Source organism: Danio rerio, chromosome 20 (assembly GCF_049306965.1).
Source record: "Danio rerio strain Tuebingen ecotype United States chromosome 20, GRCz12tu, whole genome shotgun sequence".
Lineage (NCBI taxonomy): Eukaryota > Metazoa > Chordata > Actinopteri > Cypriniformes > Danionidae > Danio > Danio rerio.
In genome coordinates, this window is record NC_133195.1 from 21321543 (window position 1) to 21348237 (window position 26695).

General features: G+C 37.0%; 1 protein-coding gene and 1 long non-coding RNA gene across 3 annotated transcripts in view; both read right to left on the reverse strand.

The window, feature by feature from the left end:
• xkr6b (XK, Kell blood group complex subunit-related family, member 6b) overlaps positions 1-26695 on the reverse strand; it is a 114975-nt gene that overhangs the window by 62859 nt on the left and 25421 nt on the right.
• Positions 7816-12195, reverse strand: LOC141379551 (uncharacterized). The gene is made up of 2 exons (XR_012396394.1): positions 9626-12195; positions 7816-9241 (listed from the first exon to the last, which is right to left on the reverse strand). It is a non-coding gene; the product is annotated as an uncharacterized lncRNA (long non-coding RNA).

Below are 26695 nucleotides of genomic sequence, written 5' to 3' on the forward strand. Positions count from 1 at the left end.
GAACGGCACTCGCAAGAAACATTTGAGATACGAAAAATCGCACACAGCGACCTTTCGTGAATTCGCGAAAACAAAAACTGCAAAAATACTACGTACCTCCTGGGTCGCATTTCGCTGTCTCCAGAAACTTCCACCGGACTATGTTTTCAGAATGAGCCTGGGTTGGATAAATAAGGGACTAAGCTGAAGGAAAATGAACGAATGATAAAATATATTATATACTAGATGAACTAGATGCAATATAGAAGTACAACCACCATAAAAATGACTCCGCAATTAACAGAGATGGCGCTAACAAAGCAAAACACTCATACTACAGCTTTAAAGCTACCTCACAAGCATTTGAACCCACAAAAAAAAAAATACACTTTTGATTTCTTGCAGTCTTTAACACAGGTGTAAACAGAGCCTGCAGTCACTGCAAAGACAAAGCAACTGAGACAGCCAAGAAAGGAATAAATAATGAGAGGGAGGAAAAAGACATAAACCGAGCAGAGGGAGGTTATAGGCTGAAGGGCTATAGTGACTAGAAAACACAATTTAATGAACATCAATACAGATAGGAGGAGAGGGAGAGAAAAAGAAAATGAAGTAAAGAGAGAAGAAGGAAAAGGTCAAGTAAACAGCGGTGACAAAGCCTTCTGGATCATCAATCACCCACGTCCAATTCTGTTAGTCAACCGCGTTCTGTTCTAGCATAAAAGAAGCGAGCGTGCGCCAAACACGCTCCCTGTCAAAACATTCCCATTCCACACACACAGACAGGCCATCTTACTGAGTCACACAGACAGATGTATCATATCGGCGACACTTACTAATGCTCGAGCGCATACGTTACGGGTCAGGTGTTCATACCAAGATACGCAGAGCTTTTTCGCATGTTCCCTGGGGAAAAGATCCCAGTGGCATCAGGAAAAGGTCGATAACAGGTCACAGCATCATATATACTGCAGGTAGTAGGCCGCCGCCCACTATATTAAGGTGGATTACATTATAATTTCCCGCTGTCTTGTCCACCTACATGGTGGCCTATGATTCACACTGAGTCACATCAGCAGCTTTGCGGCGGTGTGTGCGCTGGAACGTGCATCGACAGCCAATTTCTGCACACTACACAAACACATATCTGTCTGAGTCCGTTTAACACTGTCTGTTTACTAGTCTAGTTTGGAAATAAGTTGGGTCATGCTGGGGTCAGACCGACTCAAGTGGGTGGCTATTATAACGTATTATTATTGGCATATGTTCTGTGCTCAACACGCAGTATTGATTACTTTCCCGCTGCTACATTGAGCGCACTAAATGCATGGTGAAGTACTGTTTTACACTGCACACATAGATGTGAAGCAGAGTATTTTGTAACACCTTACTGGTTGCCTTCAGACTTACTGTTGCCTATACGAACCCATTTGTAATAACATGAAAGCCACTGTAAGAAACAATTATATATTAGCCAATATTATTTTGGTTGTTTAAAGTGTTTGTTTTAGCAAGTATGCTAAAGTATGGATTTTTTGTAATATTCCTTGAGAGGCAATTTTTTTCTTTTTTTTTTTGTAGAAAATATATATTTTTTTCATTTCTCATTAGAGTTATCCTTGATTCTCTATTAGTATGTTGTGTATGCTTTGCCTAAAGAGATGTTAAATCATTTACCTTACAGTTATTCTTTACCATATATATTTTTATATTCTTTACTATATTTTGTATGCTCTGTCAAATTTTATGTTAACCGAAACTGACCTTTGAGGAAATGTATTTTGCATACTAATGAGGCATTTTGCAGAAAGAGCTATCTTGGACAAGAAATTTGCAGCACACACAATGAAAATAACATGTGTCTCTATCTTCTGATTTTTATTATGTAACCATTTATGAAATCATATTGGAGTCTATGGAGGTCTCTAAGCATGTGCATTTAACTGGTCCAGTTCTTCTGTGCACAAAAGAGGAACTAGAGACGGTGCAGAAAAGCTGACAGAAAAAACCCGCCTTTTCCTTCTTCTGTGTATAAAAACTGGGTCTTTAGTCTAAAAAAAAAACAATCGTAGATCGCCTTGTGTGTTCTCTTGGATAGCATTGTATAACCAATAGGACACATTTGTGCGACCCAGGGCCCTAATCGAATTATTCAATTGTTCTTAATAAATTACTAATATTTTTGAAATTGATCTCCGCCTCCTGAGTTTGTATTAAACACGCAAGGAATAATAGAGCACTTATTCCAACAGTTTCCTATAGATATATATGTGAGTAGTATTTCTTTGCTTTCTTATCTACAGACCTAATTTCTGGGCTTTTTCTTTAATGCTCAAGGGTGGTCACACAAGACTTGATGTGTTGCAGCATGGGAATAAGAGAGAAACTGTTTTCTCACCGTTTGCTGTTATTTTACAGAATCTTGTGTCTTAAGATTTAAGAAGACACAAGTTAAATGTTTAACAAGGATAAATAGGCTGTAAATCCACCATCATTTGTATTTTTGTTGTTTTGATTGAACTCATATTTGTTTATAGATTTTGACTGTCTTTGTGATGAGTAAAAACTAACTTTTTTCCTGCCATTTCAATGTAACTACAGCCCCAATACACTTCTTTCTATATCTAAAATATTCCTTTCTTTAACAGGAGTAGCAAACAATAGAAAGAAACGCTAATTATTTTTGTTTTACTGGCCTTTCATCCATACGTTCCCCAGTGCCAGGAAATACCCATACACTCCCCCATTCACACACACACTCTGGCCAATTTAGTTTATAAAGTTGACCTATGAACTATGACCTATTATCTACGTAAATTTGACCACCCAGTGAAACCCAGAACGAACATGAAGAGAACAGAAAGGCCAGCCGCAACCCAGTATTGCGAAACAACCATACATTCATAAACACTCATACACTACTGTCGATTTAGTTCATCCATTGTCTTTGGACTGTGGGGGAAACCAGGGCACCCAGAGGAAACCCATGCGAACACGGGAAGAACATGCAAACTCCACAAAGAAATGCCAACTGGCCCAACAGAGAATCAAACCAGTGACCTTCTTGCTGTGAGGCGACAGTAGTAACTCCTAAGTGAAATATTTATTCAGTCATTCACTTTCTTTGCAGCTTAGTCCCTTTTTATCAGGGGTTTCCACAGTGGAATGAACCACCAACTTATCCAGCATATGTTTTATGCAACGGATTCTCTTCCAGCTGCAACCCAACACTGGGAAACGCCCATAGACTCTCATTCACACACATACACTATGGACAATTTAGCTTACCCAATTCACCTGTACTGCATGTCTTTGGACTGTGGGGGAAACCGGAACACTCGGAAGAAACCCATGCGAACACAGGGAAAACATGCAAACTACAAAGAAATGCTAACTGGCCCAGCTGGGGCTTAAATCAGCAACCTTCCAGCTGTGAGGTGACAGCAATACCCACTGCGCCACAAGTTTTCAGCTGAAGTTTTTAAATACCTTTGGTCTGTGGTAACCAATGGCAATAGGTTGGTGTGGCTCTGAGACGCCACTTTGTTTGACCCCAAAATGTCCAGTCAAATGTCCATGAGTTGAAAACATTCTGCTTTATAGCAGAAATTAACCTAATTTCTTCATGTTTAACACTGTTAAGGCACTTGTTACAATGTGAAGCTAGCTATTAAGTGCTATTAATACAATAAATTTTTTTCTATAGTAAAGACATATAGGTAACGTTATCACTGGACATAATGTAAGCCTAAACATTGATGAGAGGCACACGCTGATAAATAGGATAAAAACATCCCAGGCTCATTATGGATAAGTACCCCTGTATACATTTCTGGAGAGTGCGACATACTTGCCAGGAGCTATGTTTTTTACGGTTTTTGTTTTTGCAAATCCAGCAGAGGGCGATGTGTTTGATTTTTCAGATTACAAATTTCTCTGCCATTCACCCCTGCTGTTCTCACGTAAATCCACCTAAGGCTGCTGTCAACTGACTGACTGACCGACCAACCGACCGACTGACTGACCGACCGACTGTTCCACCCACCCTTTTCCCTAAACCCAACCGATAGTGTTTTCAAAAGCCCTGATTGACCCGCCCACCGCTTCCCTAAACCCAACTGACAGTGTTTTCAAAAGCAATCACGAAAAAGTCTTCGTGGACACCTGATTTTTACCACATTCTCAGATTTGACTACATTCTCACGCTGTTATTTACTTCTTTTTTTTTTTAATTGTCTTTTGTTTTACCTGCTTTTAGGAACCGTTCTTCACTAGACTCAAACCCTGTCATCTTGGTCAACTCTTCTCTGTGATTAATGTCTCCCGACGTACAGGGCGAGCCACTGGGCAAACTGGTGATAGCGGAAAAGTCTTTCATACAGAGGTAAGCGGTCAGCTGGTAGCGCAAAAAGAAACTAAAGCCGAAATGCAGCCATATGTAGCTCTGGCTACATAATTTGCGCTCTCCAGAAATGTATATAGGGGACATTTACACAATTAATAGAATTTGAAATAATAAACTACCACTGGCACTTGGAGAGTCAAACATACAGGTAAAACAAAATTAGGCTCCTGAATAAATATATGAGCCCTTTTGAAGCAAGATGATAGATCTTTGCCAGAAACTGAACTTTTTTACAACATTATTGCCTTCAATTCAAAGACTGTATACTATTTTTGTCTCTCAAAAGCCATTGACTTGCATTTTATGAATCACCAAGCACTGCAGTTTTACCCAAGAAAAGTCATGTACATCTTGGAAGGCCTGAGGTTCAGTAAATTAACTGCAAATATTTGGCTGAGCTATCTCTACTTGTCCATCACCTTCATGTGTGGGCTTTTCTCAGCAAATATTAAAGTTTCACTAATTAATTGTCATATCGCATAATTAATTTGATTATAATCTACAATCGATCGACAGCCCTAATTTTTATAGAGAGGACAGTGCAGAAGAGAACAGAAGCAGAGTTGAACAAAGAGAGAAACTAGGACAGATACGTGCGAGAAAGAACATGGACTCACTATTCAAACCTCAAATGTCAATCAAATCAGACATTTAAACTTCTCCTCATACCCAGATCCTCAATTGGAAAGCCTAGATTGATTAAAAAATACAATTATCCATGTTTTGTGTTATCTCCCCAGAGACACAGAGTAAGTCACTGGGAGATTTTCTCAAATAAAGACATCCACGAAGGAAATGTTAGAATGCTCTCGTCTCTAACGTGCTTCAAGCGGGGAACAGGCGAGTCCCTGAAGCATTTTACTTGAGAAAAAAAAAATGTCAGAGTGACACATTGAGAACAAATTGGAGAAGACAAGTCCTGAAAAATCTACGCCTCAGCTTTGAGCAGGGGAAAGTGGCTGCTGACGCCAACAGCGGGCAGAAAATACAGAACACACTTTGCTCCTCCAAGCTCTCACACTTTCTGATAAAAGCGATCTAACCAAGATTTTGAGGGCTGATCTTAGGTCATCAATTTTCTGGGAGCAGTATTGGTCAATACAATTTCAAGTCAGCGGTCAATGGAAATGGCTTTTACCATGTTACATACTTTATATGATCTAATCTGCATTTTTTCCAGAAATAAAGGAGGATGCATTAAATTGATCACAACACACTGTATTTTACTTCATTCCCTGCATTCTATTTGTTGAATGTTGTTAATTGGACTTTCTTTTGTGTTTATTTCTGTGGAGCAGTGTTGCCATGTCTGTTTATTATTTTTTTTTTTTTACCAGTTTGAGGATTACATGGTTGTACCATACCAGTCATAAGCATTAATATTATTTTTTTACTTGCAGCAGATTCTTTAAAGGTAAAGTCGGTGCATTAAAGGTAAAGGAACCTTAGGGTATTGTAGGTATTGTAGTCAAAATCAAAACTCCGGAAAAGGAGTGAGCATGCCTGATGATTAAGCCTTACAATGTAAACTGCTCAACAAATGTTAACATTTGTAATATTTATATTGTTTGCTTATTAAAAACTACCTCATTTGAATTTTTATAACTCTGAATGTGGCCTTATTTTAGAGGCCGCTGCTGCCCGCATATATTCAAGACAACCTTCAAGACTTAAAGGGTCACGAAACACCAAGACACATTTGTTTAAACGTTGACTGTCATATACTGTATATGTCTCACGCTGCTAAAAAAACTATTAGCACACATATATTTCACAAAAAAAGTGAAAATTTGTTGTTTTTGTGTTATTTCGAGCAAATTCTTTCTTCCGGTTTGAAAAGAAATTTTGAAGCTATGTCACAGCCATGACATTCTCTGTTATGAGAGTGCAGCAGGACTTAAGTGTGGATTACAATGGTCTGCTAACACGTGACAAAAATACGTTTGTAAGGAACATTTTTTACACAAGAGCTTTCGCATCTGGAAATGGTGAAATGCAGATTTGCCATTGTCTCCTTTTACCACAGACGCGGTTCCAGTTGGTGTTGATTGTCCTGTCTTTACAGATTTGGTAAGTGTTTGAGTCACATCAGTGTTCGTTGTTTATGTTTATTCAGATGGCAAAGTTAGTTAGTATTGTCAGCAGTACTCTTTCCGTTTTTTTAAGACATACTTTAGTCAAAATGATTTAGTTACTGAGTTTACAGTCAGTTAATAGCATTACAATATTATAGACTGAAAGATCATAAATGCTTCTCTCTGAATGTAAACACCTTAATCAAACGATTACCGTTTTTTTCCTCCCATTTGGAGTTTTTTTTCCCTCCCATTTGGAGTTTTTTTTTCCTCCCATTTGGCGTGCGGTATCAAATTCTATTAAAACAACACTCTTCCAGTTCCTTGCATCCAATATTTCGTTTGTCACAGGAGACATGCATGAAATGTTCCTGAATTAAAGTCAAAAGGCCAAAATGCAGTTAAAGTCAACAAATTAAGAATGAATCACCAGAAATTACATGAAACTCCAGAGTAATTGTGGATAGCTTGGTGACGCAAAAACGTTTGTCAAATTATGTGCTATAACATGTATAATGAGATGATGAAAGAAACATTCAAAAAGCAACTCATGTAAACACCTTCATCATATTATTGTCTTATTTACATTAAGGAAAATAATTCCATTACTGATATCCATGTAAATGTAAACAGTGTCTGTCTCCCCTCCGTCTGTATTTGTGTTGCTGCTGTGAAAATCATCTGTTCTTCTCATACTAAAACCCCCCTTTACATGCAAACCCGTCCCTCTTTCGCCACTCGACACTCCCACCTAAACAAAGCTGGACTCACCCACTTTCCTGACTTTTTTCAAACTAAAGGTGTGAAAACACCTTGCTGAGACAGGGGGTGTTCACGGCCCTTTAAATAAAATATGCTGTGTTTTGCAGAAAGGCAACATGGGATGCAGAAATATAATTAGGTAAACTGACAGTGGGCGGAGTAACATAGACCCAAAAAAGCAAGTCATTTTTAAAAAGTCATATAAACAGAAAGTATTTACTGTATCCTCTCCAATTTGCTACTTTTCTATTATTTTTCAATGTAAATGTGCTTGACAGACATGTTTGACCTGTATGTTTGTGTCTTGCGTCTGGCATGCATGTGAGCTCTGCGTTTTTTTAGATGCCATGTCTAGTTGAATGATCATCACCGCCAGGTTCAAGCAGTTGACCAATAAAAAGAGGCCGGGCAACCATTGCAAGTGTTTGTTTATAGAAGAAAGTTGGCTTGACCACAGTTCTTTTTTACTGTTATATCATGGCAAAGGAGGCACTCATTGTGGCTTTGTCCAGTTGTCCACTCATATGATGTATCTTCAAGTCCTACTTGGTTAATTATTGTCGTTATTACATCATGTTCATAATATCACATCACTTTTTAAACCCATTGCTGAATATTTTTACAGCAAAGACATATTCGCTGAGAATGAGCCCTTACACTACATGCACAACTGACTTTATAGTTTCATATAAGTACTGTATATTTACATGGCATTTATTATTATTATTATTTTTTATTATAATTTATTTACATATTATTATATATTTTCACCTTTATTGATAGGACAGCGGAGATTTACAGACAGGAAAAGATAGTGAACAAAGGACCTTGAGCTGGAAATCAAACTCGCTATGATAGCGCTAACCACTAGAATATTGGTGCCGGTCTTAGTAGTTTCTTAAATATCTGCAAAGATATTATGGCATTTTTATGCTTTAAAAGAGTAAAAAAACTTAAACACAGCACCTTTAAATCAGTTTCATAAATTGGCTAATTGAGACATCGGTCAATTGCAAATGGTAGTCGAACAATCTGAACTTTCCAAGAAGCATCTCTGTTGAAAACATCATGGATGAAGAGCTTTCAGTAATAAAAACCGAGCATGTGCTGCATGTGAGAAACCGAAAATGAGGCCTATTCCTGATCAAAGTTTTCAGTGTCACCTCCACCACGGGCAGCTGTGCATGATGGATAGTGGGTGGGTGGATGAATGAAGCACACTAAACAGAATGCAGATGAAAACAGATGCTTGGATGTTGTACACTACAGAAAGTCAAATGCTTTAATTAGTCTGATTACTGTAAATGATCAAAAACAAGGTCTGTTTGTGAATAACTGCTGATTATTACTGTTAATACAGCAATTAAAATGATTTAATCAGTTTTTATTACAAACCATGAAATCAAAAAAACGTGTGATGCCCAGAGGACTAAACAAATTTATGTTTATTCGTAACTCAATTTGTGTTTTTATGTTTGCAATACATAAAATATTTGTATTTTATGTATTGCAAACATAATGTTCATAAATATTCATTCACTGCATGATGAGCCCTATTAAAATGCAGAATAATACAAGTGATGAAGGTAATTGTTTAATTGAAGGTAATTGTATTGTTTAAAATATTTATAATTTATGATACAGATAAGTATTAATTGCACAAGTGTTGTTTTTCTGAATATACTGTAAAGGTGCAGTAGGTGATCAGTCAAAATGCTAAAAAGTTAGCACAATATCTTCGAAACAGTCACTCCCCTGCCATCCAAAGCCACGCCTCCTGAAACACAATCACGCACACAGACAACCCACACGTTCATGTCATTTGCTAGTTAGGAATGTAGTTAGTGTTTGGCTGGCGTCGTGCAGGAATTACACTTATTACTAAGCCATACCTACATGCTATTTCAGAGCAAATATTCAGAGTAGCATGGTAAACAATATAGAGACCGCATCACAGGCTGTCATTGTTTAAAAATGAACCAACACTTCTGTGTATATAACCCATTTATAACAACACAATCTACATCAGTTCTGCGTGACTAAAATAGTTTTAAAAAATACTATGGTGTTCAGTTTTTCCACTTACAAAATCCACCAAGTAAATAGCAAATGCGCCACCTGACTCTTAAAGAAAATGGGAGATGAGACTCTGATTGGTTTAATGCATGTTATGCTCAAAACACACCCATAACTCATTAAGAGAATAAGCACAACCCTGTTAGACCACGCATTGGGGAGCAAACCAGATTTTTCTGTCCATAAAATAGCAAAAGTCGATTCAGACATGCCCTTAATGCTTTTGCGCCCTGCGCTTTAGACTTTGCACCTAGATCATTAAAATAGAGCCCTTTATTTATGAGGAATAAATGCGCTGCAAAATAAATACAGATTGACAATCTTTGACATTTTTATGAAACTGGAGAGCAGTTAAAACAATGATGGAATGACATTATCCACCATCTAACACATAACTGCGTCACATGATGAAAATACATCATTTTCAAAAGCCTCTGTTTGTCCACGCTACAAAAGGATTATGACACTTTCAAACACATTCACTTCAAGACGTTTTTATCACAAAGCTTTGTTTTCATTGTTTCGTCCATTATGAATCTTCTTTTGAACGAATCATTTGAGTTAAAGATTTAACTATCCATTTTGCTTTGTGTTTTCTGAATGAGTTTGATGTTTTAAACAAGTCATTTGAATGAATGATTCAAAGACTTGCTCATTAAGAGAGTGAACTAATGTTACCTATTAGCATTTTTAGCATCACATTTGTATATCCAAGCATGACAACCCTAAACCAGCCAAAGAACCTACGCAAAACCAAAATCTATCAAATGTCCTTTAATTATTATTTAAATAAACACTAAGACTGATGAGTAGCATTTGAACAAACATGTGATGACAGAAGAACAACAGAAAGATTATTCAGCAAAAGCTAAATTAGAGAGAAAAACAAGCAGTTTCTTCGTTTCTCTTCGATGCCTGCACATGTTTATGCCTTGAATCATCAAAAAAGTTTAATATCACTCAATTTAATTATGCATTGCCCTCAATTGAATTCAGTTCCATTACAGTCGACTCTGTTTCTCTGTTCTCCCTCCTTTCCTAATCCTCGTCTCCTAGTGTGACTCCATCAGAGAGCGAGGGTGATGTTTGGAGAAATACAGCAGCCCGAGGCCATACAAACAGCCTGCCACAGCCTCACAGGAGTCTCACATCAAAATACAGTCACTACCATGAGCACCGCTTCACAGCCGTCCCACAGGGAGATGCTGATTTCAAGATTTACTCTCCGTTTTACTGCAGAGGTGGAGCATCTGCAACACTTGGGTCTTCTGGGAGTTCAAGTCAGTTACAATCCACAATAACACAAATATAATCACATATAACACACAGATGAGCCATTACATTATAGCATGTCTAATAACTTCTAGGATGTCATTTAGCTTCCAAAATGGAGCCATACAGTGAGGTAGCAATTGGCCTCCTTTATTATCCGGTCTCATTATCCAGTACCGACAGCAGGTCTACAACACAAACTTGCTTTAAGTTGCCCCACTCTAAGCGCTAAGTCTCTCTAAGACAGATCACAAAGGTTACACTATTTGTATATTAGGGGAATTTAGATCCTTGATGTTTCTGGCGATGTGAGATGACCATCATGTAGGGAACACAGCTCTACTATGAATTGGTCCACTTGGTCTATGTTTACAGTTGCAATTGGGAGAATTGGAGCCTAAACTGTTTTAAGAAAACTGTGTCCAACAACAAGGCTTCAGGTGCTATAACCTCTACTGGTAATCTGTGTATCCAAACTCAGCAGTTAACATAATGCACCAGGAATCTGTATTAATCAGACAAAGGTACTGTCTTTAAATCGTCCACAGTTCAATCTCTATGATCTTGGGCTAACTTTATGTTTTGTTGTTTATGACAAGTTATTAGCACGGGGACATGATTGGGTCAGCAGCTACACAGGCTTTTACGCAGAACCGTGTGCTGGGACACCGCTGTTGTAACTGCTGGTGATTTGCTACACTATGGCCCCTGCAGTCACTGTGAGCAATCCTCAACAGTCTCAGCTCCTCTGACAACAGTGAGCTGTGTATGACACATGGTTGGATCATGTTTTTTGAGGGGTTTTTTTTTGGCCATCTGTGCACCACTTTATAAACATACTCACTACAGCAGCACATGGAAAGTCACACATTTCCGAGAACAAGGTTTAGAGTAACTGTGTCATCACTGTTTGTCCTTTATCACACACCAATAACTTGTTAGCTTTTCACAATATTATGACACTGAACACTGTACTGATTGAAAGCCAGTCCCCAGGTGGTAAATACAATGCTCTGTGAACTGAAACTGCAACACCGTTCGGTTACCAGGTGTGCTCATTGTTCTAGGCTGGGGTGGTCATAATGTAATAGCTTTGTTTTTTTACTTCACCAGGTTGGCACAAAACTCAGTAAAGAAATTAAATTTGTCGTGCTGTTTGAGGGTAAAAATTACCGTATTTGGAAAAAAATAAAATGGCAAGTGGGAAGCGTGGTGGGTAGTATTATTGCCTTACAGTGAAAAGGTCGCTGGTTCAAGCCTTGGCTGGGTCAGTTGGCATTTCTGTGTGGAGTTTGCATGTTCTCCTCGTTTTCACGTGGGTTTCCTCTGGGTGCTTCGGTTTTCCCCACAGTCCAAAGACATGTGGTACAGGTGAATTGTGAAAGCTAAATTGTCCATACTGTATGTGTATGAATAAGTGTGTATGGGTGTTTCCCAGTGATGGGTTGTAATGTAAATGTAATGTAATGTGTATTTATATAGCACATTTATTGTGTATAGCCATACACTCAAAGTGCTTCACAATCATGAGGAGGGTCTCTCCACACCACAACCAGTGTGCAGCATCCACTTGGATGATGCGACGGCAGTCACAGGACAACGGTGCCAGTGCGCTCACCACACACCAGCTATTGGTGGAGTGGAGAGACAGTGATAGAGCCAATTCGATGGATGGGGATGATTGAGAGGCCATGATCTGCAAGGGCAGATTGAGGGACTTTGGCCAGGACAGCGGGGTTACACCCCTACTCTTTACGAGAAATGCCATGGGATTTTTAATGACCACAGAGAGTCAGGACCATGGTTTAACGTCACATCCAAAAGGTGACGCCCACTAACAGTATAGTGTCCCCTTCACTTTTAGTGGGGCATTAGGACTCACACAGACCACAGGTTGAGCGCCCCCTGCTGGCCTCACTGGCATCACTTCAAACAGCAACCTGGTTTTCCCATGTGATCTCCCATCCAAGTACTGACCAGGCTCAACCCTGCTTAGTTTCAGTGAGTAACTGGTCTTGGGCTGCAGGGTGATATGGCTGTGGCAAGCTGGAAGGGCATTTAATTTTGAAATGTTCGCACTTCACCAAAACAATTTCTCACAGAAAAGCAGTTTTTATTTATTTATGAAATTATCTTTTAGGGTTTTTACACTTTTGAGGGAAATGATCAGCAAAAGGCCTCAGGAACTCAGGTGTCAATGTGTCAATGCCCATAAACAATAAACTATTAGCGCTGACCTAAAACACATTTTCTTAAAGATTTAAACCACAAACAACCTATTTAAGTATAAAGCATGGAAAATGCATATTTCATATAAAAACAGATCACAAATGGATTTAAACGTGTGCACCAACCCAGGCCCGTAGCCAGCCTGGTGAAAACGGTGTTTTTTTTTTTCAAAAAGTGGATCTTTTTGCGATTATAGGCCTCATGTAGACCTACTATTTAATTATGAGATTTGAATACTGCATTTTCGTGACATTTTAAACACTATTTTAGCTGAAATAGATTGTCGGATGATCATCATAACCAGGGTTTGACATTGACTTTTTTGATCACCAGCCACTGTGGCTAGTAGTTTTCCAATGTTACTAGCCACTCACCATTTTCACTAGACATGATTTTGTTGTTTTGAAAGTATATTTGCGTAAATTTGGTGGTGGCATGCTAAAATGACTTGATTTAAATTGTGCTATGTCCACATGCCTCCTTAACTTTTTTTTAATTATTATTTCACATGACTTTTTAGGGCTCAACACAAAGAATTTACCATTTTTCTCTGGCCACGCCAAACTAATTATTTTTCTTACCGCAAATTTAAACAAAATGTGTCAAAACAAGCTAAATATAGCTATATACATACACTTTTTATTCAACAAAAAATTCATTCGTTCATTTAAAAAATATATCAAAAAATTTATCTAAAATTCTACAATTCTAGTTTGACCTGGCTAAAGGTCCCAGATCATCAGGTAACTATAGATAAATGGAGAGTTAATATCCTTTTAAAGCAATGTTATTGTAAAGGATGACAAATAAACCATATTAACAAAATTAAGTGCAAGCAAAAGAAAGCAGGTGAAAAATAATATAATGAATGGATGATCACATGCACATGGTTAAGGCTCATTAATAATCTGTTCAAAGAATGGTAAAAATGAAAGCGGCAACAGCTGCTGTTGAAAGCAGCAAGACTGTGGCTGCACAAGCGCCACTTTTTTCTGAGGAGCTTTTACATCAGCTATGCTTCTCTCACAACGTCAGTGAGAGAGGATCGCCTTTGTCTCACCATGCACCTGATCATCCTCTCATTCGATATTCACCTGCTTTCTTTTGCTCGCACGCACAATTATCAATTGTGCTGCTTCTCAGTTCTAAAAGCACATTTGTGCGTATATTGACAAACGCATATTGTCTTAAACTAAAATTCTAATCTTTAGGGACGAGGCAGCACTGGCAATTTTAAAATTATTTTCAACCAGCCAAAGTGGCTAGTGGGTGTGTCTGTCTAACCAGCCACAGCCTAAATCTACATGCATTTGGTGGGTTGTCAGGTGTTAATGCCAAGCTCTGATCATAACCAAAAAGTACATTTGAAAATTTACGAAAATTAATTAACAATAGCCAAAATATTTAAAGATATTTCAAATTAATTTTAATATCCGTCGCTTTTGGTGCTTCACACCTTTTTCATTGGTCATTTTTTGTTGCAAGAATAAGGTCCAAGATTTAAAGGCCACCTATGGTGAAAAATCTACTTTTCAAGCTATTTGGACAAACATATGTGTATATATAGTGTATAGACCATCATATTGGGGTGATATAAACACACCCATTCCTTTTTTTTCAATTTAACAACATAAAAACTGTGGACCAATTGGAGCGGTTTTCAGATCGACTGCAACTTTACGTAGTGCAGTCCCCCCGCCCACCGAATTGATTGACAGCTGGGCACATTAACACGTCCTGGTAGTCACATGTATATGTCAACAAGACCAAACATACACAAAGCAACCGGGAATAAAAGGTCTGTTCAGTTTGCTAGGATCAGCAATCATCATCAAATGTGATTAAGAGTAAGTTTCACATGTTTAAAGTGTTTTAAAACATGCATGTGTGTAATTAATTACAGCTATTTACTTCAGCTTTACTTTATCAGCACAGCCGTGTGTCAGAACAATTATAAAGGAAGACGCTTCAATCCCGGTTTGTAGACAATAAATCAGGTTTATTTTGTACAATAACATAACAGATATCCACACAGCAGTGGATATTAGCCTGTATCCTGTCACATTTGAGTGCAAAAACAGTGCAAAGCTAAGCGCGCTCTATCTGTCTGCCTGTCTGTGAGTGTGTGTGTGTGTGTGTGTGTGTGTGCCATGTGAACTATGTAACGATATTGCGTGTGACTTATCAATGCAACTTCACAACAAATACTGATTAGTAAAGCTCTTACTGTAGTATTTCTCACAAACGCTATGTGAGACCTTCTTCCTTTAAGTCTGTCTGTTGTCTGACGCAGCCGATGGAGGTGATTAAAGCACGCGGGAAGGCACGTAGAAACAGTAGGCGGGGAAGACTCATCTTAAAGATGCAGTACGACAAAACCACCCCCTGGTGGAAATATGTATAAAACAGGATCTTGTAAAAGGTATAATGAAAAATCTGGTGGGTGTTCTGAGCTGAAACTTTACATACACATTCTAGAGACACAAAAGACTTATATTAGATCTGAAAAAAGGGGGTAACCTAGGTGCCCTTTAGAATAAAAATTACTTGTAAAATATTACCTCTATTTAAAAACAATACAGCAGCGTAAGATGACTTCTCTAACGTTGAATGCTCTAATGTTGAATTCATGAAAAATAATTGTTTGCATTGACCAAAACTGATTAGCTGAAAGTCACAACAGCCAACAGAGGATTCGGATTGGTCTTAAAGCCTTTATCGATGGGTTATTTTCATTATTCATGATGGCAAAGCAATCCAAGTAGGACAAATGAGTCATGTATTGGACAAATTCTGGACCCTTGTCAGTAAGGGGTGGATCTTTCGAACCACTAGAACTGCCCTAGCTATGAGCCTACAACCTGTCACTGAAGAAAAAATTCATAAACAGTAGTGGTTAAAAGGATGTGAACGCCCACAAAAGAGACATTTTGAATTGTAAAAGCCGTTTTTGCCGATCCGAAGTTATTTAAAACTCTGAACTAGGACGAGGTGCCCCACTGTCAGCCCGACTGCACCATCTGTCCAATCTGCATCTCCAACATTCAACAGCCCATAAACTTACACTCAAATTGAGTCCCCTAGGGACCCAGCGTTCCCAGAGGAGATAGCTCTATTCTTAGTTCAGGACAAACAGATTTTGGGAGACCCTCATCGACAATGATGCCTAGATGTTTGTGTGTTGAGGAATCCCTGATATGGCTGCCTTGACACAGGTCAGTCTGCTTGAACTGGATGCTCCTGTTCATTTAGTTTAGTTTGTTGTACGTGTTTTCAGCTACAGGATTCCCAAAAGATTTGACAGGAGGCTTTCCAGATGTTCAACTAGCAGAGCTGTCAGTTACAGCGGGCACTTCATGACAGCTGATTTTGCCCCAATCGCTTTGCGACATAGATTGAAGCAAGGGAATTATCCAATATTCTGCATCTCCACGCTTGCTTGATTATATGCAGGATTGAAACAGCAGTTTAAAAGTAAAGCTGCAAATTTTGTATTCTTGACTTATACACAAATATATAATAGGCTTAATGGTTGTTTTATCATACTTTGTTAATGATGAATCTTTCATTACTAAATTAAGAATTGCATTATTTACAAACCAGATATATCGAAGTATTTGGTGGTTTTTAAGGTCATTCAGAATGAATAAGTAAACGATTATTAAACTATTCAAATAACATTTAGATATCTTATTTTTCAGGCATATAGTAATATAACTCTGTATGTTAATAAATGCTTTATTTACACACATGCCTACAGTATTGTAGGGTCAATCGGGTCAATCTGTGCTTTTGAAAACACTATTGGTTGGGTTTACAGAAGTATCGATATCAGCATCGATATCGCAATGTGCGCATCCGCAATAATCTGTCACATCACAGGACGTGCAATGTTGATTTGGGATTATAAAAACATGATTTATTATTTTCTATTAGTGTGAATTCTTTTTTACTCAGATGTGTTTTTTTGGGCCGGTGACTGTGAGATTTAAAGCAAATTTAAAACAATTGGGAACAAGAAATTAAGTTTGACGCTTTAACAAAGATTAATTGAGCTTAATTATTTATCAAATGAACACTTTACAGTGTTATTTTAAATTTAATAATTGAATTTCTTTACTTCAATATTGTAAAATTCCATGTAAAAACATTTAGTACTGTTTAGTTGTATTTATCTGTGCTTACATATTTAATAAAACTATTTTTTTGGGAAGTAAAATTTTGGGAAATTTTATGCAGATGCAATCCCCAACAAAACCATTCCAATGTAAAATTGTGAATTCTTCAAAAACAGTTGCTTTAGTCATATTGTGAAAATATATTAAAATTTAAATATGCAGTTGAAGTCAGAATTATTAGTCCACCTGTTTATTTTTTCCCCAATTTCTGTATCATGGAGAGAAGATTTTTTTTCGACACATTTCTAATCATAATAGTTTTAATAACTAATTTCTAATAACTGATTTATTTTATCTTTGCCATGATGACAGTAAATAATATTTGACTAGATATTTTTCAAGACGATTCTATACAGCTTAAAATTACATTTAAAGGCTTAACTAGTTTAATTAGGTTAACTAGGCAGGTTAGGGTAATTAGGCAAGCCATTGTACATTGATTGTACTGTAGATAGTTGAAAAAAATTGCTTAAAGGGGCTAATAATTTTGACCTTAAAATGGTTTTTAAAAAGTAAAAAAAATGTTTTTATTCTTGCCGAAATAAAGCAAATGAGACTTTCTCCAGAAGAAAAAATATTATTAGACATACTGTGAAAATTTCCTTGCTCTGTTAAACATCATTTGGAAAATATTTTTAAAAAAGAGAAAAAATTCAAAGGAGGCTAATAATTCTGACTTTAACTGTATATCACAGAAATACAAAATATCTCAATGTTAATTTTTTCAAATTCCGTGCACCTCTAATAGAAATAATAAATATATAACATGAAAATTTAATAAAATTTCAAAAAAGCACAAAAACAACTACTAAAGCAAACAAACATACCAAAAAAATCCAACTTAATACAGTTTTTTTTAATAGGATAACACTTTAACATATGGGACCAATTCTCACTATTAACCAGTGGCTTAATATCTGCCTAAAATTAAGATATTTGCTGTTGACTACAACTTAAAAAGTACATATTCTCCATGATCTTATAGTCTCATCTGTAATCCTGCATAATAAACCCAACTACTACCATAATTACACTTATTGAAAAGCATTATTAAATGAGTTTATTAGGCTAAAAGTCTTACTCAATGCTTTGTTAATAACGAAAATTGACCTTAAAATAAATTGTGGCCATAAACACTAAAATAACTGCATTGGTTTCTAACACTATTAATAAATATTGACAGAATGATTATTTATTTAGGTGAACTGCACCTCCAACAAGCAGTTAAAGTGGACTTCTCACATAATACGGAGTGAAAGTCACCCATGTGTACAGCAGACTAATAATACACGCTGCTGTGACACCTCTTCCTCCTCCCCCTGCACTTGTCTTTGGTATCTTCTAGTTTTTGTCCTGTCAGAAGCGCATGCAGCCGCTCACACATACCAACTCTCCTGCCGTGTTTTTTCTCTTGTTTCTGCCGGCTGCTGTGAGGCGATGACAGTTGTATTAGCAGTCGATTGCGAGGTCAGTCTCGCTCAGCTCCACCGAGACACACAGCACTACAGACACACAGCATTCACTGCTATCGCTTTTCTGTTACTTCTTGTTGACCAGCTCAAGCCACCAGGTAATTTAATTTGATAGCATCAGTGACATGATGAAAAAGTTGAGTCATAGTAATTTATTTCATTGCAATTTTTTCTAAGGTACAAACCTTTAATTATGAGTTTATCTCCTAGTTTGGTGCTTTTTATTAGTTATTAAGGCAGTAGCTGGATTTAGGCAGCCGATTTAAATGTTATCACTCGATTGAAATGGTGTTATCAGTGGTAATCAACTAATATCGATATGGGCCAGTTCTGCGCCTGCTGTTAGCAGAAGGCTGTTATCATCCATCCACATGGTTAATCAGCTCTAGATCACATACGGCTGCAGCCAGAAGTTAACGAGAATTATTTATAATAATTATTAAATTTCCCATTAATTGTATTTTATTAACGTCTACCCCAACCATAACCCCAACCAACCGTCACAGTAATGTAAAAACAGATCTGGATCTGGTGTCTTCTCTATTAGTTTAATTAACCATGTGGATAGACGATAACAGCCTTCTGAGCCTACCATTATCAGCTGATAACCACTGATAACGCCCATTCAATCGAGTGATAGCATTCGAAGTGGGTGATTTAGGTTTTAGGATTAGGGATGTAAAATAAGATCATGCAGAATATGTACTTTCTAAGTACTTGTAAAGAGCAAATATGTTAATAATAGGCCCGTAATAAGGTTAATAGTGACAGTTATCGTATTTATAAATATATTGAATCAGATTTTTGAAAGATTTTCATAGCCTTGTTATGTGCTTTTTTTCATTTATATTAATTTTTTTAATGGAAGGTTTGTTTTATTTAAGTATTTTGTTGATACGTACCTCTATACATTTCTGGAGATTTCAAAATACGTCCCAGGAGGTGTTTTTTTTTTTTTTGCCATTTTTTGTTTTCCCAAATCCTCTAGAGGCCATTGTCGACCTAATGACTGACTGACTGACTGACCAACCGACCGATATCCCCACCCACCCCCTTCCCTAAAACAAACCTGTAGTGTTTTTTTTTTTTTTTTGCCTTTTGTTTTTGCTTAACCGCTCTTCGCTGGACTCCTCTCTGCTTCTTTAGTCTACTAATGTAAATGGCGAGCTACTGGGCAAACTAGTATCATCCAAAAAAGCTGTCCACATGGAGGTAAGCGTTCAGCTGGTAGTACGAAAATAAACAAAAGCCTTCAGCAGCGTCATACCACCTCATACCATTCGTTGTAAAAACAAAATGCAGCCATACGTAGCTCTGTCTACATAACTCAAGCTCTCCAGAAATGTATATGGGGGTACACTTTCACAATGAGCCTGTGTTGCAACCACCTTTACCACTAGTTAATAATAATTACAATAAAGTGTTAGCATAAAAAAACTTTTAAAAACAGAACACATTTTAAAACACTTTATTTTAATATTTACTTCCCATAGTAAATACAATATTATTATTAATACATATTTTTTTAAACATGGAATTAACCATAATCCTAACCTGCATTCTAACCCTAACCATATATAAGTACAAGTGTACTTAACAAATGTCACTCAGTAATTGTTATACTGTAACAAAAACACATAGAAATAAAATGTAGCCCATATTTCTTCCATGAAGAGAATTTAAAATTATTATTATTATTATTATTATTATTATTATTAAAAATTGGTGAGTGTAAAATGATACAAGGAAGAAAAAAATCCTAATCAAAAGATTTAATTTGATAAAGATTCATAATAATTGTATAATTTTAAATGTTATAAACACTTACATGACTTGTGTGTGGCTGTTGGTAAGTCTCCTAAAATAACAGATCATTTGACATTTGAATGATTCTGAAAATGTTGCCCTATATACATTTTTTGGAGATTATTTTGACAGAGCTACGTATGGCTGCATTATATCTTTAAAATGAACGCTAAGGGGCGGTATGACGCCATTCCTTTTCCCGCTTACCAGCTGACCGCTTACGATCGTATGGATGGCTTTCCCGCTGTCACAAGTTTGTCCGGTTAGCTTGCCATGTAGGCAGCGGACTTGAGACACAGAGTGGAGATGACCGCAACAACGGGGTTCGAGTCCGGTGAAGAAGGATTCCAGAAAGCCGCTACAACAAAAACAAAAGCTAGAATATAAAAACAAACAGGGTGAGAATGTGGTAAATCTGAAAAAGTAGTCAAAACCAGGCTGCCGTAAGTTCTTTGCTTTTCTTGGATTGCTTTTCAAAACACTGTGGTTAAGTTTAGGGAAGTGGGTGGGCGGGTCAATCGGTGCTTTTTAAAACACTATTAGTTGGGTTTAGGGAAGGAGTGAGGGAGGATCGGTCGGTTGGTCAGTCAGTTAGTCAGTCAACAGCAGCCTCTGGTGAATTCACGCAAGAACAGCAGGCGTAAATGGCACTCGTGAAAGAAAATTGAGAACTAAAAAAGCATACACATCACCCTTTAGTGGATTTGCAAAAACAAAAACTGCAAAAAACGTAGCTCCTGGGACATATTTTGCTCTCTCCAGAAATGTATATAGGCGTACGTAATCAGAATGAGCCTGAAACTAAATTAACATTAGTCAAAAATAATAGTATAATAATCAAAATAGAACAGAATAATACAAATAAAACTTAAGAATTAATAAATTTTTAAAACCTTGAAATTTTTGAACCAGAAATGAGACAATGCAATTACATTCAAAGACAGAAAAACAACTTGGAAAGCTTTGAGTCTCCCCAACACTCACACAGAAGTGTGAGACAGACAGAGAGACCGCAAACGAGATGCACTGAAAAAGCAAGTGTGATCCAGTGAGATCCGGGCAGGAAAAGAAAGAGAGAGAGTGGGCGCTTCAGGCATGAGTTAATACACATGAGCGCAGAGCAGTGAGTGTGGTTGTAGGCCATTGCATTTAAGCACTATCAGTCTGAATGGTCACTGCAATACTCTCCATTGAAACTAGGTCAGTTTTAGCAGGGGGGCACTGAGCTTCTGACGAGGCCCGGACAGATTTAATGCGCTATCAAAAGAGGGTTAGTCCTCACCATCGTAGAGGGAAGGAGATGTTTCTAACTCAAGTCTCCTGATGCACTAGCTGTTTAGTGAGGCCACGCTGAAGCCGTATATCTCAGAGATGCTGTAAAATAAACTATCTTCAGATCTTCTCTTGCATATTGTGACACATTTAAATGAGATGAATTATCGAAATAGAAGGAAATGTGGGGTGGGAATTGGCTGCCAGTAGGAAGGTAGATTTGAATGTAAACTTAAGGTTAAAAAAAGAGGCAGGTTTTGAGTTGAATAAATGAAAGGAGAATTCAAGTACACGTCAACAGAATGATGTTTTTTCTATTTTCATGGACTTTATTCAACCCAGGCTCATTAAAGAGGCCTGGATAAAGCTAGACAGGCTGGGAGCCCAGCCAAAACCAGCTATGTCCAGCTTAAACCAGAATGGTCAAGCTGGTTTTAGATGGTTTTAGCTGGTCATTTTACAGCCTGACCAGCTATAAGACTAGGCTGGAAATGGCTGGAAACCAGCCTGGAAGTGGCCAAAACCCCTCTAAAACCAGGCTGGTTGACCAGCTAAAACCAGCCAACCATCCTAGTTAAAACACTACAATTTACTGTTGAAGTGCGTTTTTTAAGGGACAGCTTAATTGTTTTTTGTTTAATCTACTTGAATTTGTAAAACGATTTATGTAACTTAAACAATTTGTGTTGGGAAACATGAAGGAATTGTGTGGAACCCAGCATGTTTTACTGTCACATGCTAGAATCCAAGCAAGGAACAACTGAGACAAGGATCCAAGTGCAGTTAAAATTAGATTATATTTAAGGCAAACAGGCACGAACAGAAGTGGCTGGTACAAAAAGGGCAATCCAAAAACATGGTCAAAAAACATAAGCTCAAAATAAACATAAGGTCAAAATAGGAAGCAAACAAGATCAAATAATAAACAAAGCTAAGGTCAAAAACAAACAGGCAAAAAAAAAAATGCAAACATACAACAACATCAACGACTCCATCCTAAACTGGTGTATGTGTGGTGTATAAATAGTCTGAATGACCAGTAATCACAAGTCTTAGCTGTTTGTGTCTCATCAGTCGTGATAAGCATCTGGTGTGTGTGTGTGAGACATGGCCTGAAGGGATTTGTAGTTCTTAGCAACATCTGTAGAATGTGACACTTACAATGTACCACCCCATACCATTTTATACAAAAAATGTAGCCAAATGTACCGGCAAGCACATATTTCTTGGTTCTCAATAATGTAGCCCTGGGCACATATTTTCAATAAGCCTGCCTTTATATACAGTTGAAGTCAGAATTATTAGCCCACCTTTGAAAACTTTTTTCTTTTTTAAATATTTCCCAAACTATGTTTAACAGAGCAAGGACATTTTCACAGTATATCTGATAATATTTTTTCTTCTGGAGAAAGTCTTAATTATTTTATTTCAGCTAGAATAAAAGCAGTTTTTTTTTGTTTGTTTTTTTTACTTATTTCAAGGTCAAAAATATTAGCCCACTTTGAGATATATATTTTTTGTCAGTCTACAGAACAAACAATCATAATACAATAACTTGCCTAATTACCCTAACTTGCCTGGTTAACCTAATTAACCTAGTTAAGCCTTTTACATGTCACTTTAAGCTGTATAAAAGTATCTTGAAAAATATCTAGTAAAATATTATTTACTGTCATCTGGCAAAGATAAAATAAATCAGTTATTAGAAATTAGTTATTAAAACTATTATTAGTGTGTGTGTGTGTGTGTGTGTGTGTGTGTGTGTGTGTGTGTGTGTGTGTGTGTGTGTGTGTGTGTGTGTGTGTGTGTGTGTGTGTGTGTGTGTGTGTGTACTATAAAACATATTGTAAGTTTCACAAATCAAGACTTTTTTATTAACTTATCAAATGGCTTATATTAAAGCCAATCTGCCAAAATGACAAGTTGTTAGATGTGACCGTTTGGCTACAACTACACTAATCTGAATTAATTTGAAAACATTGTTTTCATCCAAGAACAATCTGCATGCACATATTATTTTCAATCATTTAAAAAAAAAAATTTGTCTCTGAACTGCACTGAAGATTCTGGGATCAGTAGAACTTTTTAAAAAGCATTCAAAGGCACATCTTTTTAGTCTAACTTTTAATGAACAGTATTAGTGTTCCAGTATTTGAATTTTTAACTTGTTTTAATATGTTTTCTTGTATTGATGTGTTCTTTTTACCTGTTTTCTGGTTTCCTTTGAAGAAATCTAAAACATGTTAAATCTGGCATTAATCTTCAACAATGTGAGCATCCAAAACAACTGCTGTAGTTGAATTGGTCATTTGATTCAAAATAGTGTTACCGTTTTCGATAGCTTCCGTTTCCACAATCCACACTACGACTGAAAAACAGTGTTTTCAAATGTATCCTATTTGGAGAGGGTTTTCAAAAACATAAGTTCTGATTGCCTAGATTTATACTTGCACATTGAGTGACTGCCATATCCTATGGAGGATATCTTGCACATAGCCAAAACCAATGTGAGCATTTATATTTCTACTGGTGTCCTGCATAGTTCAGCCCCAAATTCCCTCAACACACCTGCCTGGAAGTTTCTAGTATACCTAAAATAGTTTGATTGGCTGGTTTAGGTGTGTCTAATTGGGGTTGGAACTAAACTCTGCAGGACACCGGCCCTCCAGGACAGAGTTTGGGCACCCCTGTTCTATGGGTTTCTATCTCTGTTGAGTTTTTTGGTAGTGCTTTGAGTTACGACAGAAATGTGTGTGATACTACTTTAGCAGAAGCTCAAACTCACACTCATTAAGAGAAGAAAGAGGCGGGAAATGATGATTGTTCAATAATTTTAGTCATAAAATAAACACAAAATAAAATCCCCTGTCTTGCTCTGCTCCATTATTTTTTATTATTATGTTATGGGGTATTTCACATTTAATTGATAGGACAGTGGAGAATGGGGCAGGAATGTGTGGGGAGCAGAAAGAGAGAGGGAAAGATCTGCAATGGAAATCGGGTCACCAAAAACGTCTTTACATTGCCTACTTTCTGATCCCAACATCAGAGTGGATGAATATTATTTTTAATAAAGTTTCAGACTATTTACCAGGGATGGGTTGCAGCTGGAAGGGCATCCGCTGTGTAAAAATTTGCTGGATAAGTTGGCGGTTAATTCCGCTGTGGCGACCCCGGATTAATAAAGGGACTAAGCCGACAAGAAAATGAATGAATGAATGAATGAAGTTCACTTCACAACATTTTACTGCAGAATCGTTTACAAGCAAGGCACAATTTGACAAGATTTTCAGACAGATTAACACTAAAAGATGATGATGTGCAAAAATATATTGGATCCGACAGTAATGTCGCACAACACAAGAGAGAATCACTACTGCTTTTGCCTGCTATTGCAGATCATTTGGTATGTACTCAGGATTTTTATGTTTTTTAACCTAAATCACAGCAGTGTTCATCTATGAAGATGCATGCTGAATTTTACACAGCTGTCCTTTCTGACGTTTGAAAATGCCAATCATATCAGCTGTTGTTTATTTCTGAGTCTACAATCTGCCACACCTATTCAGGCAAAGTGTTCTGATAAGCGAGGTCAAAACAGGACAGAAAACAGATGATTAAATTATTATAAATTATATAAATTAGCGAGCTATTGAATTAAGACTCACTCTGACTGGATTATTTGATTCAGTGAGTTGTTAAATTTAGATTTGCTCTAACCAGATGAATCGAATCAGAGAGTTTTTAACGAGAGACTCGCTCTGAATGGATCATTTGATTCAGTGAAATATTAAATTTAAATGTGCTTTAACCAGATCAATTGAATCAGAGAGTTTTTAACTAGAGACTCGCTCTGAATGGATCATTTGATTCAAGCTTTTGAATTAAGACTCACTCTGACTGGTTCATTTGAATCAGTGAGTTGGTAACTGGAGACTCACTTTGATCAGATCATTTGAATCAGTGAGCTATTGAATTAAGACTTACTCTGACTGGATCATTTGAATCAGTGAGTTGTTCACTGCTGACTCTCTCTGACCAGATCATTGAAATCAATAAGTTGTCAACTGGATTCTTTTTTTCTGAGCTGATTGCTAAATGTAGACCCTAACTGGATCATTTAGACCAGTGAGATCTTGGCTCAAGAAAGAATTTGGAATCAGTGCAAAGCTATAGTTAAATTAATCTATTTTCTTTGTTTGACACATTGATATTGACATTCAGTTCTTTATAATTATAAGCATTTTCTTTAATGGATAATCAAATTATAGAAAAGATACAGTGTAACTCCATATTACAACTAACTGCTAAAGTGAAATGACAGATCAAAGCCTACTGATTAGTCATGAAATAATCAATGTTTAGTCAATTAATGGTTACAATAACCATTAGTTTCATAAACCATCAAAAGTCACTCATGAAAGCCTTAGACCCCAAGCAGAAAACTGTTCCAAAGCCTGCATTAACACAACACAAACACTGCTGCTTACTTTCTCCTGACAGCCTGCAGCAAACTTCTTATCATCCCAATTCTGAATTACAATCAGAGATTCTTTCGTCAAGGATGTATAAATAGCACACTTTCATCACGGCTAAATAAATCCCACAACACAGAGAGCATTTACAGACATCCAACCGTCTCAGTCGGGTCACAAAGAAAAAGGTCTTTTCTTTGTTCCTTGCATATTGCAGAAATACCAGCAGTCACAGATGCGATACTCTGAATAGCAGGATTGCAAGGAACTAACATTTGCACTTTCCGATTTAATTCCAGATGTCTTTTATTAATATTAGACATGTAAAACTGCTCAGCCGCCTTTATAAGCTTAAATACTCCTTTGCAAGGTGCTCGCAGTTCAAATCTTGCTTTGCATGTTTAATTCCAGCAATCGCATATCCAACAAGCAGATTTATGTGTAAAGCTGAGGACAGAGGTGGAAAGAGGTTCATTTTTCATTTAGGTTTTGTTTTTTTTAAAACATATGCTTATATATAGAGGGTGGTTCATTCCTCTGTGGCAACCATAAGGGTAATTTTATGGTTAAAACTTTGCAATGACTATGAATCATCATATATGTTTTTAACTGTGGCTCTTGGTCAAATATAATCCTGATTCAACATTGTAGATCCTGCAATGTGACCATTGCGGATGTGCACTTTTGCTGCAGA